Below are 14,772 nucleotides of genomic sequence, written 5' to 3'. Positions count from 1 at the left end.
CAGCTTATGGAATAGGAATGCATCAGAGGATTAAAAGACATTGGGCTGTAGCTGCTAGAAAACCACTGTCAGATCTTTGTCCCCTTTCACACTGGCAGGACTAGGGTGCCCGTTTTAATCTTCCTCATACATGTATGAGAATATAAATTACTCAGGGGTTTTCCCCTGGTCCTACTATAATTTGACTTGATAGGGAAAAAAACCCAGAAAGCGACCCTATAATCATGTAAAGCTACGCTGCTGTCTTTTTTCTATGCTTATCTGTCCTTTCTACTTTGTTTATGGATAGAAAGAATGTGAACTGTGTGTAACCTGCACTCCCTGCTTTTGGGGAGAGAATTCCTTATACAGATAAGCCTCCATGCTCTTACCTACCCCAGAACTTCAAACAGACTGGGTTAACCGGTTCGAACTGGAAGAGATATCACAATGTATGTTGAACCAAGCTATAAAAGCTCATCCCTGTTCTTTGTTCGGGGCTTCACCATTTTCCTCTGAAAAGGAATTGGTGAGCCCTTCAGCTGTCGTATTTGCTAGCAATAAAGTGCCTCACTTTATCAAAGAGCCAAGACTCTGTGTTTTGTTTGGCTAATACAGAAGTCCAGGGAAGGCTACCCTCCTAACCCTAGACGGGAGGGGAACCCTTTTTCCCTAACAATTTGGGGGCTCGTCCGGGATCGCCTCTTCTCCGGACCGGTGGACGGTCGGGACTCTGAATCCTTCTTGCCGGCACCCGGGTTGCTTTAACCCTGAAGGCTTCCCGTCTCGCTTCCACCCGCCGCTTCGGCGAAATAAGGCATCCCGAAGGCACTAGGGTCCGGACCTATTGGTGAACACCGGCCGGTGGGAACTTGGTGAGTTCTGAATTTTTCCTTTGTGATTGTCTAGACAACAGCCGGGGGTCCCGTCTTTGGGAAAAGATGGGGGGGGGTCCAGTAGAACTGTTGATCCTTCTACGCCTCTGGGCTATATGTTAAAACATTATGATAGGGATATCAAGGCCTTACAATCGGATGGCAACAAAGCTTTGTATAAGTTTATATTTTTGTGTCAAGGTCCCTGGGTGGGAATGACGCAAGACGACCCGGAACCAGGAAATCGCTGGCCGGGGGAAGGAACATTTGAGTTACATAACATTGTTCAATTACGAAAAGTATTGTATGATTTACAACCGCGGCAACTTAAGTATTCTGATGTATGGATAAGGGAGGCCGAACGGCGCAAAAGTGCCAGTGTAACTACTAGTTTACGTGCTGAGGTAGAAAAACTTAAAGCCATGCGGCCCCCACCATACAATCCAGAATCTAGTCATGCTGACCAGAAGCTAAAAACGTCAAAGTCTATTTATCCCCAACTCCCATTGAAAGAAGCGGGGGATCCTATACCATTGGAAGAATGTAGCTGGCTATGGGGTGGGGTACCGCAGCCTGACCCTGATGCACCCACGCCCCCAACCGGGGAAAGGAGCGGTCCCACTCTCCCACTAGCTACCGATACCCCCACAATTAACGCAGAGCGGGGGGGCGATCCGGAGGCTGGCACCTCTACCAGGGGGTTGACACGTCCTGATCCGCGACACCCCAGTGATGCAACCCCTGCAAAGACCCGGTCTCACGGTTCTCTAGGCACCCCTAAGGCAAAAGTTTTTGGAGCTGCAATAGCTAGTGCAGTCCAAATGCCTATGCGACAACTGCCGAGCGGTAGGGGGGGACACAGATGGTGTATGTCCCTTTTACCAGCACGGATCTAATGAATTGGTCATCTACTTTTCCCTCATTTCGACAGTGTCCGGAAGAATTTATTAAAAAGTTAAAGGGTATTTTCACAATGTATAATTGTAATTATGACGATGTGGAAATGATTTTAAATCAAGTGCTAAGCGAGGGTGAGAAGGAAACGGTGTATAAGAAAGCTAGAGAGACGGTGCAAGGCAGGGCGGCTTATCCGCAAGAGAAACCTGAAATGGATTGGGATGTTCCAGAGACCGTTCAAGAGTGGGATAAAATGAGAAAGCGAATCTTAGAAGCATTAGAGGATATGTCTAAGCCTGTGTATGATTGGGGAAAGGTAGATGCATGTGTTCAAAAGCACGATGAGCACCCAGGGGAATTCTTCCACCGCCTTTGTAAGGTTTTGAAAAACCACGGCGGCTTAGATCCAACCTCCCCTGTAGCGAAAACACAAGTGATCGGCCAGTATGTAAAAAATTTATTACCATTCGCTCGGAAGTATGTGTGTAGTCAACCAGCTTATGAAAACAAAACGCTGGAGGAGGTGGTGGGGTTAGCAGCCCATGCCTGGAGGAATAGGAAGGAATTAGACACTAGGAGGTCCGAAAAGCTCCTTAATCTGCAGTTGCAAGGTTTCCAAGACGGCTCTTGGGGACGGGATGCAAGCCGCAGGAGGGGAGGCTTTCGGGGACGAGGCGGAAGAGGAGGCAGCTCTACCCAGGGATGGGGACCACAAGGTCAGAACTTCCAGCCACGGCCCGGGAGGGCAGGGCCAGATGAGTGCCGGCGGTGCCGACAAAAAGGACACTGGGCTGCCCAGTGCCCAAATTACCCCCTCCAGCCAGCTGACCCTCTTATGCAAGCCTACCAGAGGGTACAGGAAAGGGGGGAAGAAAAAGGAAGTACTGATTGAAAGCTAGCCGCCCACAATGCTTCGTCCCCCTCGCCAGGAACCCCCTCCACTTCTTGGACAGTGCAGTTGGATGCAAACCATCCGGAGCTTCCAGTTGTGGTGGGAGGAAAAACTTATTCAATGTTAATCGACACCGGGGCAGATAGAAGTACTCTACAGGACCCCACCCTTCCTACCACTTCTGCAACCGTAAAAGCTATAGGCGTTGGTGGCACCGTGTGCGCCCTTCCTCTAACTGCGGAGCAAACGGTCCAGCTTGGCCCGTTATCAGAGGATCATAGCTTTTTAATTGCAACTTCCTGTCCTGCAAATTTATTAGGTAGAGATCTGTTATGTAAACTACGAGCAACTATAACTTGCAGCCCGGAGGGGCTATATCTCTCAGTCCCTACTTCGGTCCCTGAAGCTACGGTAATGGCATTGTTAGCCACTACACCCACCGCCCCCTTTGTCCCTGCTGAGTTATCTGATATTCCTGAAGCATTGTGGGCCTCGGCATCCACTGAAACTGGACTTTTAAAGTCAGCAGAACCGGTGTATATCAATTACCATACAGATGTCCCTCTGCCCCGAAAAATGCAATATCCATTGCCTAAAGAGGTCATAGAGGGCATTCGGCCAGTCCTACAACAGCTTTTAATTCAAGGAATCATTAAGGAGGCTACCAGCCCTTGCAATACACCTATTCTTCCTGTTAAGAAACCCAAGCCTGGCCCCGATGGCAAACCTGTTTACCGTTTCGTGCATGACCTCCGACTAATTAATGCTATTGTGATCCCGAGAGCTCCGGTTGTTCCCAATCCAGCAACTATTTTAACTGCTATTCCCCCAGGGGCTACTTATTTTACTGTGATTGATCTGTCTTCAGCATTTTTCAGCATCCCTGTGCACCCAGACTCACAGTTCCTATTTGCCTTTACCTTTGACGGATGTCAATACGTATGGACCCGCCTCCCTCAGGGCTACAGGGAGAGCCCTACCATCTTCAGCCAGTATTTAAAGCGAGATCTGGACTCTATTTCGTTGACTATGGGTTCTACTTTGATTCAATACGTTGATGATCTGTTATTGTGCTCTACAGCCAAGGCTGCCTGTGTACAGGACACTCGAATCCTTCTTTTTGCATTGGCCGAAAAAGGTCACAAGGTGGCACTCTCCAAGCTACAGTTTGCCCAACCCGAGGTGGAATATTTGGGGCATCGTATTTCATATGCTTCTACTGCACTTACTCAGGACAGGATTGAAAGCGTTCTGAGTATGCCAAGGCCTACCACTAAAAAGCAACTCCGCCAGTTACTGGGAGCAAGTGGCTATTGTAGAGCCTGGATTCCGGCTTATGCGGAGTTAGTGCACCCCCTCACCGATTTGCTGCTGGATTCCGTTCCCGAACCCTTACCATGGACGACTCTACACAACAATGCCCTTACCGCCCTCAAACAAGCATTAACTTCTGCACCAGCCCTGGGCAGACCGGATTACGCAAAGCCTTTCACCTTATTTTGCCATGAACAATCTGGCACGGCGTCTGGTGTACTAACTCAGCCCTTTGGGCCTGGCCAGCGACCAGTGGCTTATTTTTCGGTCCTTCTTGACCCAGTGGCTCAGGGTCTTCCGCCCTGTCTCCGCGCTGTTGCGGCTGCTGCTGTGTTGGTCGAGAAAGCTTCGGGGCTTACCTTGGGCCACCCTCTTCTAGTTCAAGTGCCTCATGCCGTTGCAGCACTTCTTAATCGTGGATCCACGCAGCACCTCACAGCAGCCAGACTGACCAGGTACGAATTGGCCTTGCTCGCCAATCAGGCTGTTACCCTACGCCGCTGCGAAGTCCTGAATCCTGCAACCCTTTTGCCTCTGCCTGAGGATGGGGAACCTCATAATTGCCTCCACGTGGTGGATTTGATCTCCACGCCTCGTCCTGACCTCTCTGATATTCCATTGCAGAATCCTGACCTCCAATTATTTTGTGATGGTTCCGCCTGTCGGGACGAGTTTGGGGCCTTACGAGTTGGCTATGCAATTGTTACCCTGATGGCAACGCTTGAAGCGCATGCCTTACCTACACAAAAGTCAGCGCAAGCAGCAGAACTTGTGGCGCTTGTTAGGGCCTGTCAATTAGCTGAAAACAAAACTGTGGCCATCTATACTGACTCCAAATATGCCTTTTCGGTATGCCACTCTACTGGACAACTTTGGAAGCATCGTGGGTTCCTTACCTCCAGTGGCTCTCAGATCTCCCATGTTGCCTTGATTTCTGCCTTGTTAGAGGCTATTCAACTTCCTGCAGCTGTTTCGGTTACACACTGTAAGGGCCACTCCCGCGCCTCGGACGAGGTTTCCAAGGGAAATGCTGCAGCCGATTCGGCGGCCCGTCATGCTGCCCTCTGTGGGGCTCCAGCCCCTTTTCCTTTTTTGGCACCCCTGCTACTGCAACCAGTGACGCCAGCCGTTTTGCTCTCTGCCCAGCAGACGACGCCCCCGGCCGAAGTTAGCCGTTGGAAATCCATTGGATGCCACCTAAATGAGGACAACCTCTACGTCAGCCCGGACGGTCGTCCGGTTCTCCCAAGACAACTCCTCCCTCAGGTTTCCCAGGCACTCCACCTGGCCTCGAACCTGGGAAAGGGGGGATTAGTGGCTCAAATGGAGAAGTTGTTTTTTGCTCCGGGGGTCCATGCAGCTGCGAAGACCGTCACTGCACAGTGTGAATTGTGTCAACGGTACAATCACCAAGGAGCAGTCAAACCACAAGCTATGGGACATTGCAAACTGCCTGAGTACCCATTTGCTGTGGTCCAGATGGACTTCATGGACTTACCACCAGTGACAGGACTAAAACACTTGCTTGTCCTGGTTGATCTTTTTTCAGGGTGGGTTGAGGCTTTCCCCACTCGAAGGGCAGATGCAGTATCCGTAGCGAAGTGTCTCCTCAAGGAGATAGTGCCCCGCTTCGGGATAATGACTCGTTTGGAAAGTGACCAAGGCCCCCATTTCACTTCCCAAATTATTCAACACTTAGCAAAGGCCCTCGGCATAAAACAAGCCTTGCATACCCCCTATCATCCACAAAGTTCAGGAAAAGTAGAAAGGGTGAATGGCCTGATAAAAACCCAATTGGCAAAGCTATGCGAGCAGACTGGATTAAAGTGGCCTGAAGTGTTACCCATAGTGTTAACCAATCTTCGTAATACACCCCATAGGAAGCATTCGTTGACACCGTTCGAAATTCTATTTGGCCGACCCTTGCCGATTCCTCTAACCAGTGTAGACGGGTTTGCCCCAGCAAAAACTTCATTAATGGCTGGGCAAGATAAGTTGGCGGGTTATTGTCGCATGTTGCAAGATGCCTTGAGTGATGCATGGGCCAGAGTAAAAGATGCCCAACCTTTACCGCTTGATACTTGTGCGCACTCTCTTTTTCCAGGAGACTTTGTCTGTGTTAAAATCCATCGAAGGAAGCATTGCCTGGAACCAAGGTGGTCGGCCCCGGCCCAAGTCTTTCTGACTACTCCAACTGCAGTGAAGGTCGAGGGCATCGATAGATGGGTGCACTGCAGCCACTGTAAAAAGGTTCCTGCTCCAACATCCCCAACGACTCCCATCACGACCGCCGCTTCTACATGAACTGGGTACCGGTCAATCAGCGGAATCAGAAGCAGTTACAGAACTCTGGAGTATTAGTATACTGTTACAAATATTGTATTAATATTATTTTTTTTTAGAGTTGTTAGTAGCTGGTAGTGTTTATAATGTATGTATGGCTATGGGCGTTAACCTGGACCTCTGCCCTGGGGGGTTGGGATAAAAATACGTTTCTACAATTAGCCCAAAATTTAACCAACGCATGGAATGTTAGTGACTGTTGGGTGTGTTCCCACTTCTCTTCCCATTCACTGCAAGGGTTCCCCATTTTGCCGGTTCCAGCGCTCCTCAATTCTTGGCAAAATGGTTTGGCGTGGTACGGCCAAAAGGGAAAAAGGGGAAGGGGACCCATAGATTTTAGGACCTGGATCCCGAACCATCGCCCAGACTTGCTCGTTAAGGCCCCCTTGTGCGTAGAAAAAAGGTCGCTATGCACCCGAGGCAAAACTACTCTGGGAAAATACCCGAAAACCCACTGTGAGAAAATTCTAATTTTGGGAAACAATGCAAGTACTACTCTTTTGCTGTATCCCAATGGTACTGAGGTAGCCAACTATGCCTGTGCTGGAGGCTATGTGGGGTACATTCTCAGAGAAAATGCGACTCAATTTGCCGGCCTTACATTATGGAAATGGGGGGGAATAGGACCCAATCCTGATAATGCTGCATCCCTGGTGGGACGATTGCAGGAAGTATCTCAGAACTCAGGGGGCAATAAAGGCAACTATAGCATAGTATTAGGAGATCATCACTTATGGTGGGTATGTGGCACTTGGGCAGGAAAGACCTTGCCCCCAAGGTGGTTGGGAAGATGCACGGTGGCCTTTGCCTGGCCAGGAGGGATGCATCGTAGAGACTTAATAGAAATCAGAGACACAACCCGACGAACCCGTCGAGATACCAGTTATAATCCTATTGTCGAGGAAGGCAGTACAGGTATGCACGCCTTCCGTATTCTGTTTCCGTGGGTGGGGGTGGGCCAACTTGAATACGCGCTAAAAAATATGTCAGCCGAAATGGAAATATTTACTAACGCCACTCGAGATGCAATCCAAGCTTTGCAAGAAGAAATAAGCTCACTAGCTCGCTACAGTATGCAAAACAGGTTGGCCCTGGATCAGCTTTTAAGTGCACAGGGAGGGGTGTGCACATTTCTCAATGCCACATGCTGCCTTTATGTAAATCAAAGCGGACGCATAGTCACAGATACTAACATAATTGCAAACGTGTCAGCCTTCTTTCATAAGCAGGCCTCTATTTCTCCCAGTGTGGGCTTTGACTTGTGGGGCTGGCTCACCAGCTGGTTGCCTAACTTTGGATGGCTAAAAACCTTGTTTGTGTATGGAGTGGGATTCCTTATGATTGTGGGTCTGCTGTTTTGCTGTGCGTCCAGTTGTTGTGCCCTCTTCCACCGGGTATGTACCAAAACCATGAGCCCAGCAAAGATACTATATGTAAAGAAGGGTGGTGTTAACCAAGATGAGAAACATATGAACATGTTAAACAATGAATAATGAGCCATGTAAGATAATTATCTTCAGGCTCAAAGGGGGGAACTGATAGGGAAAAAAACCCAGAAAACGACCCTATAATCATGTAAAGCTACGCTGCTGTCTTTTTTCTATGCTTATCTGTCCTTTCTACTTTGTTTATGGATAGAAAGAATGTGAACTGTGTGTAACCTGCACTCCCTGCTTTTGGGGAGAGAATTCCTTATACAGATAAGCCTCCATGCTCTTACCTACCCCAGAACTTCAAACAGACTGGGTTAACCGGTTCGAACTGGAAGAGATATCACAATGTATGTTGAACCAAGCTATAAAAGCTCATCCCTGTTCTTTGTTCGGGGCTTCACCATTTTCCTCTGAAAAGGAATTGGTGAGCCCTTCAGCTGTCGTATTTGCTAGCAATAAAGTGCCTCACTTTATCAAAGAGCCAAGACTCTGTGTTTTGTTTGGCTAATACAGAAGTCCAGGGAAGGCTACCCTCCTAACCCTAGACGGGAGGGGAACCCTTTTTCCCTAACAGACTTACCTGTTGCCAAAGGCAACGTGAGAATAGCTAAGAATGCTTCCCACATTGTTCCCCTTTTCCTAATGAGGCAAATGGTGAAGTTGATGCTACAGCTAGTTGCCAGTGGCTATCGGCTGATATGCAGCTGGTGGTTTGATATTAATCGATGTAGGGAGGAAGCTTATGTAATTGAAGCCTTGTTTTTTTTATGAAAAATTCAGTGATAATGGCACAATGTACTCAGCTGGCTCTTGGGATCAGCTCGTCAAATTATTGTTAATGAATTGATGTTATGGGGCCAATGCTGTGGTAGGAATAATTTGCTTTAACCCCATCATATCACATCGTGTTCCCATTATGTCTCTGGCATTTAGGGCAGCAACGAAGCTCCTCCACTCCTGTCTGTTTCTGGCAAGTCTTTCAGTGGTTCCTCAGTTGTGCCCCAGGTTTCTCAGTCCAACTGCCACAGCTCTCTGCCATGTTGTTTTCGGGAGGCCTCGTTTTCGCTTTCCTTCAGGTGTCCATCTTAATGCTATTCTGGTGATGCAATCAGTTTCCATCCGAAGCACATGACCGATCCATCTCCAATGACTCCTAGCAATGATGGTGCTCAGATCCCCTTGGCTGCACTGAGTGAACAGGTCTTGGTTTGAGATTGTTTGGGGCCAAAAGATACGACGGATTTTTCTGAGGCGGGTTGTATGGAATGAAGATAGTTTGGACATGTCATGCTTTCTCATTCCCTAGCATTCTGCACTATAAAGTAGTGTTGAAAGTACACAGCTCTGATAAATCTTGAGTTTGGTTTTGGTGTTGTATTTTGATGATTTCCAGACTGTATTTAAGCTCCTGAAGGTGTTCCTGACTTTATTGATTTTGTTTTGGATGTCATCGCTTGTTCCACCATCCTGGCTGATGGCGCTATCCAAGTATGTGAATGTTTCTACGCTGGTGAGAACATGATCCTCTATCTGTACTGGTGATAGTGAGGTAATGTTAAAGGTCATGACAGCTGTCTTATTGCGGTTGATTTTCAATCCAATTTGCTGGCTGAACATGTTGAATCGAGTTGTTTTTTCTTGTATAGGGTGTTGGGTATGTGTTAGGAGAGCGAGATCATCTGCAAAGTCCAGGTCTTCAGGGGATGAGAAGGGTGTCCATTTAATACCTCTTGTCATATTACTGTTGTATGCCACCTTATCCAGTCAATGGCAATGTTGGAGAGGCTTGTAGACATGATACACCCTTGATGTACTCCTGTTTTGACTTCAGAACTGATCAACACTGTATGTAAAGTTGGAATAGAAGCTTTTGATTAAGTTGAGTTTACAGAGAGGGCTCCCATATGCCCACAGAATGTACCATAGGCTAGACCTGTGAATGCTGTCAAAAGCCCACTCAGTCTATGAAGTTTATGTAGAGTTGCCGTTGCCATTCTAAGCATTGTTCTATTATGTTTCATAGAGTGAAGATCTGCTCTGTGCATCCACGCCCTTTCCGAAAACCAGCTTGCTTTTTTCTTAGAATGCTATCAATTGCCTCTGATATACACTGGACTATGATCTTGCACAATATCTTGCTTGGCACAGATAAGTGTGATACCAAGCCAGTTATTACAATCACTGAGAATTCCTTCCTTTGGTATCTTCACTATAACCCCACTGGTCCACACATCTGGCACTTTTCCCCCTTTCTGATGTAAATAGAGGGGCCAGGATAGATGCTGCTAACTCAGGGCATGGCTATACTGGAAACTTCAAAGCGCTGTCACGGGAATGCTTCCCAGCAGCGCTTTGAAGTGCAAGTGTGATCGCACGCGAGCGCTAGGAGAGAGCTCTCCCAGCGCCCCTGGTACTCCACCTCCACGAGGGGATTAGCTCCGAGCTCTCGGAGCCTGTTTACACTAGCGCTTTAAAGTACTCTGACTTGCTGCGCTCAGGGGGGTGATTTTTCACACCCCTGAGCCAGCAAGTTATAGCGCTATAAAATATAAGTGTAGCCAAGCCCTCAGGATTTACCTTGAACACTTCTGCATTCAAGTTATCCTTGCCAGGAGCTTTCCCATTTTTTAAGGATTTGATGGCTTGAATGATCTCTTCCTTAGTTGTGGTGTTGTGTTGATATCAAGAACTTCTTCTGCCCCCCGGATGTTTGTTTCCTCTTTAGGTGGCTCCCTGTTCAGCAATTCTCTGAAATGTTCTGTCCAGCGCATTTCTTGTTCTTTTTCTGTTGTCAGTAGGTGGCCTTGTTTGTCCCTGATGAGAGTGTTTGTTGGTCTCTATCATTTACCACTGATAAGCTGCATCATTTTGGAGACAGTTCCTTGTTCACCATGAGAAGCTGCATCCTCTGCTTGTGTTGCCAGCTGATCAATATAATGTCATTTCTCTGCTCCCACAAGGCCTTTGACCTCCCAGTGTGCCTGGCTATACTGCTTGTGGTATTTATCCTTTAGCTTCTGGGATTTTGTGTCTAAAACTTTTTTCTTCAGAGCTCATCTGGTTTCTATGGCATTCCAAGTGCTGGGTGTAATCCACTCCTTTCTTCTCTTCTGCCTGTTGCCTAGACAGGCTTCACTACTCTGTTTATAGATTGTTGTTACTTTGTCCCAGTTCTTGCTGACCTCCTTGTGATTTTACATCCCATTTCTTCATGGAAATATTGTTGTGATATGAACATGGCATAACTGAGATATGTTTTATGCACGATGGGTCATGTAAGGTATCTTTGGAAAGGTTATGATTTGCTGAATGTGATTATCCAATTTGTAAAAAGAAAAGGAGTACTTGTGGCACCTTAGAGACTAACCAATTTATTTGAGCATAAGCTTTCATGAGCTACAGCTCACTTCATCGGATGCCTACTGTGGAAAGTGTAGAAGATCTTTTTATATACACACAAAGCATGAAAAAATACCTCCTCCCACCCCACTCTCTTGCTGCTAATAGCTTATCTAAAGTGATTACTCTCCTTACAATGTGTATGATAATCAAGTTGGGCCATTTTCAGCACAAATCCAGGTTTTCTCACACCCCCCCCCCCACACAAACCCACTCTCCTGCTGGTAATAGCTTATCTAAAGTGACCACTCTCCTTACAATGTGTATGATAATCAAGGTGGGCCATTTCCAGCACAAATCCAGGGTTTAACAAGAATGTCTGTGGGGGGGTAGGAAAAAAACAAGGGGAAATAGGTAACCTATTTCCCCTTGTTTTTTTCCTACTCCCCCCCCAGACTTTAGATAAGCTATTACCAGCAGGAGAGTGGGTTTGTGTGTGTGTAGGGGGTGTGTGTGTGTGTGAGAAAACCTGGATTTGTGCTGGAAATGGCCCAGCTTGATTATCATACACATTGTAAGGAGAGTAATCACTTTAGATAAGCTATTAGCAGCAGGAGAGTGGTGTGGGAGGAGGTATTTTTTCATGCTTTATGTGTATATAAAAAGATCTTCTACACTTTCCACAGTATGTATCCGATGAAGTGAGCTGTAGGTCACGAAAGCTCATGCTCAAATAAATTGGTTAGTCTCTAAGGTGCCACAAGTACTCCTTTTCTTTTTGCGAATACAGACTAACACAGCTGTTACTCTGAAACCTATCCAATTTGTATACATGTATCATGTCTGTATCTGAATATTGACTATGTAACAATTACAACTGTGTGTGTATTTGGGGGAACGCCCACCAGACAGCAGCCTCAATGGGCCATTAAGAAGAACAATAAGACTTGGCAGTTCCCCGGGGTTGCTGCTTTGACTGTACAGGGTCAGGTGATTGTGCCACCAGGTACTAGACACCCATCTTGGGCTTTCAGTGTTTTTCCATTAAGATGGGATGGGGGATCAGACTGGGAAACGAAAGATTCCCACCTTATGTTTAAGGCTGGGGAGTAAGTCAATCAGGACTCTTCTCCATTGCCTCCCCATCCAAGAAGGAAGATTGCTAAAAACACCTGAAGGGAAAGGCAGGATTAAGTCCAGGCTGAGATAGGGGTCCAGTCTGTAAAGACAAATAACTGGAACTCTAAGCTACAGAAACTCTGCAACCTGCCTAAAACAACATTTAGGGTGAGATATTACATTTTGTAACCTGTTTCTTGAGTGTATTAAGCTTAGTTTCTGTGTTTTGTTTTATTTGCTCAGTAATCTGCTTTGTTCTGTTTGCTATCCCTTATAATCACTTAAAATTTACCTTTTGTAGTTAATAAACTTATTTCTTGTTTAGTTCAAAACCCATTTTGTGCAATTCATATCATGGGGAGACAAAAAGCTGTGCATATCTCTTTCCACATTGAGGGAGAGGGCAAACTTTTATGAGCTTGCACTGTGCAGATCTTTCTATACAGAGCAAGACAATATTATTTTGGGTTTTATACCCCAAAGGAGGTGTGCACGTGAGTGCTGGCCATTCCCCTAGCTAAGCCCTCCCACACACAGCTGATTTCAGTCTGTGTCGGCAGCTGGGTGTGGCCTTACCTGTGTGTGTGCTGGAGAAGGCTTGAGAGCCTAGCACAGCAAGAACAGGGTGAGGAAACCCAGGCTGATGGAAAGGGCAGGCTCAGTGAGACCCCAGCACATCAGATGGCACCCCAAAAAGGGGGAGTCTAACCCGTCACCCTCCTCATCTGCATTCCCCTCCTCTTCATCAAGGTCTGCAAACACCTGAGACCTGTTCTTTAACTACAGAATGAAGGCTTTCTGTATTTTGGGGGGCTTGAGCTTGACAACATCATAACAGCTATGTCCTTCTTCTGGTGGACCCACACATCTCAGTTTTAGCTTGATGGAATCTGTCACAAGGTGGTGGTCACTGCCAACATCTGCTCCCCTTTTCACTTTCACATCTGTCAGTGAGCGTCGCCATTTGTCATTGATCATCATATGGTCTCTTATGTCTGCCATTTGGGGAACACCATGTCAGCTTGTGAATTTCACGATGTTGAATTAGGGTTCTGCTGATGACTAGGTTGTTCATATTGCCTCTCTCTGTTTTCATTCATGGTGCCACACCCATGTCTTCCCATTGCTCTGTTGTTGTTTGTGTTGTCCTTATCGACCTTGGCACTCAGGTCCGCCATGATGCTAGTTAGGTTGTGGCATGGTACTCTCTCTAACTCTGCCTGTAATGTAAGGTAGAATTTGTCTTTGCTTCTTCAACACTGTCATTTGTCAGAGCATAGCACTGAATCAGGGCAATATTATTGTGTTTCCCTTTCAGTTTGGCTCTCATAAGTCTGCTACTGATGGACTTCCACTCAAGCAGGGACTGCTTCACTCTCTTCTTCAAAAGGATGGCAACACCCTCATGGCGTTGTCTATCATCCCATCCAGAATACAGCAAAGTTTCTCCGGAGGCTGTTGTTAATCTTCCTGATCCCGTCTATCTGCTCTTGCTGACAGCTGTAGATGTGTCAGCTGTAGAGTCTCATCTTGCTGTGACCTGAGCTAGCTTCCCTGTTTCATACAATGTCCGTAAGTTCCAAAACCCAAGTCTGGTTTTTGTCTTGGTGTTGAGCACTTCAGTCTTCATGCTAGTGGCTTCCTTTCGACTTTCACCACTAATCCCATAGCCCCCAGGCAAAAAGCAAAAAACCCTTATGCAGAGAGAAAAAAGGAAGGATTCAGCCTCACAAAGTGTAATGCTAAAAGCTTTAGTCCTTTAAGGGCCAAATGTTGTGCATTTTTATGTGTCAGGTTTAAATCTGATCCCCCTCCACTGACCTGCATGGGTTTTCTCTGGAAATGGAGTCCCTCTAAGTTTTCACTGGTCTGACAGAGCATCGTTTGGGGCTACACAGCCCAGTTGAGATTCTCTTTTATCTCTCTGCATTCCTGTCCCCATATGTAGGCTGCTCGGGTCGGGGTGGGGGGGAATGAGTGACCCTGTGGTAGAAATTCTCCATTTTCTAAACCATCAGTCCTTTTACACATTCACTCCACCCTTATCTCTTTTACATTTTGTGGGGTGAACAGACAATTTCAGCACCTAGACATCATTCCCTAAAACTTCCTAGCCCTAATTCCCAGTGCGGGTTTGTCACTTCCCTTTATGTCACTTTCTTTATTTAAAAAATCCATCTAACTTCTACATGTCTACTGTGGTTGACCCCTGGGAGACTTTGGCAAGAGCTGGAGAAGCAACAGCAGGATATAGTTTCATCTCCAAAAGCGTTTAAGTCCATGGAGTTACATTAGGGGTGATTTGGCCGATGCATTATGTAACCAATTAGTTCATTGTATCATTTAACTGTGTTATCTATTGTCATGGCAAACTCTTCTGTTAGTCCCTACGTAATCAATGTGTGATAAACAGATATAGGTTGTAGGTATAGGTAGAGATACAAGTAAGATAGCATCATAGGAGTGTGAGACTGATAAGCAGTTAAGTGTGATAAGTGCAGGCCCATCGATATGGGGGGGGGGGCAAAGGGGGCTATTGGCCAGGGGCCCAGGTGATTTAAAAGGGCTCAGAGGTCCCTGG

The 14,772-nt window shown here is 46.8% G+C and overlaps 1 long non-coding RNA gene across 1 annotated transcript; it reads left to right on the top strand.

Moving 5' to 3' along the window:
• Positions 1–198: 198 nt before the first annotated feature.
• LOC144929311 (uncharacterized) lies at positions 199–8,211 on the top strand. Its single transcript, XR_013634563.1, has 2 exons — positions 199–854; positions 6,062–8,211. It is a non-coding gene; the product is annotated as an uncharacterized LOC144929311 (long non-coding RNA).
• Positions 8,212–14,772: the final 6,561 nt, after the last annotated feature.

This window comes from Lepidochelys kempii, chromosome 14 (genome assembly GCF_965140285.1).
Source record: "Lepidochelys kempii isolate rLepKem1 chromosome 14, rLepKem1.hap1, whole genome shotgun sequence".
NCBI classification, from domain to species: Eukaryota; Metazoa; Chordata; order Testudines; family Cheloniidae; genus Lepidochelys; species Lepidochelys kempii.
This window is presented reverse-complemented; position numbering and strand designations above follow the sequence as displayed.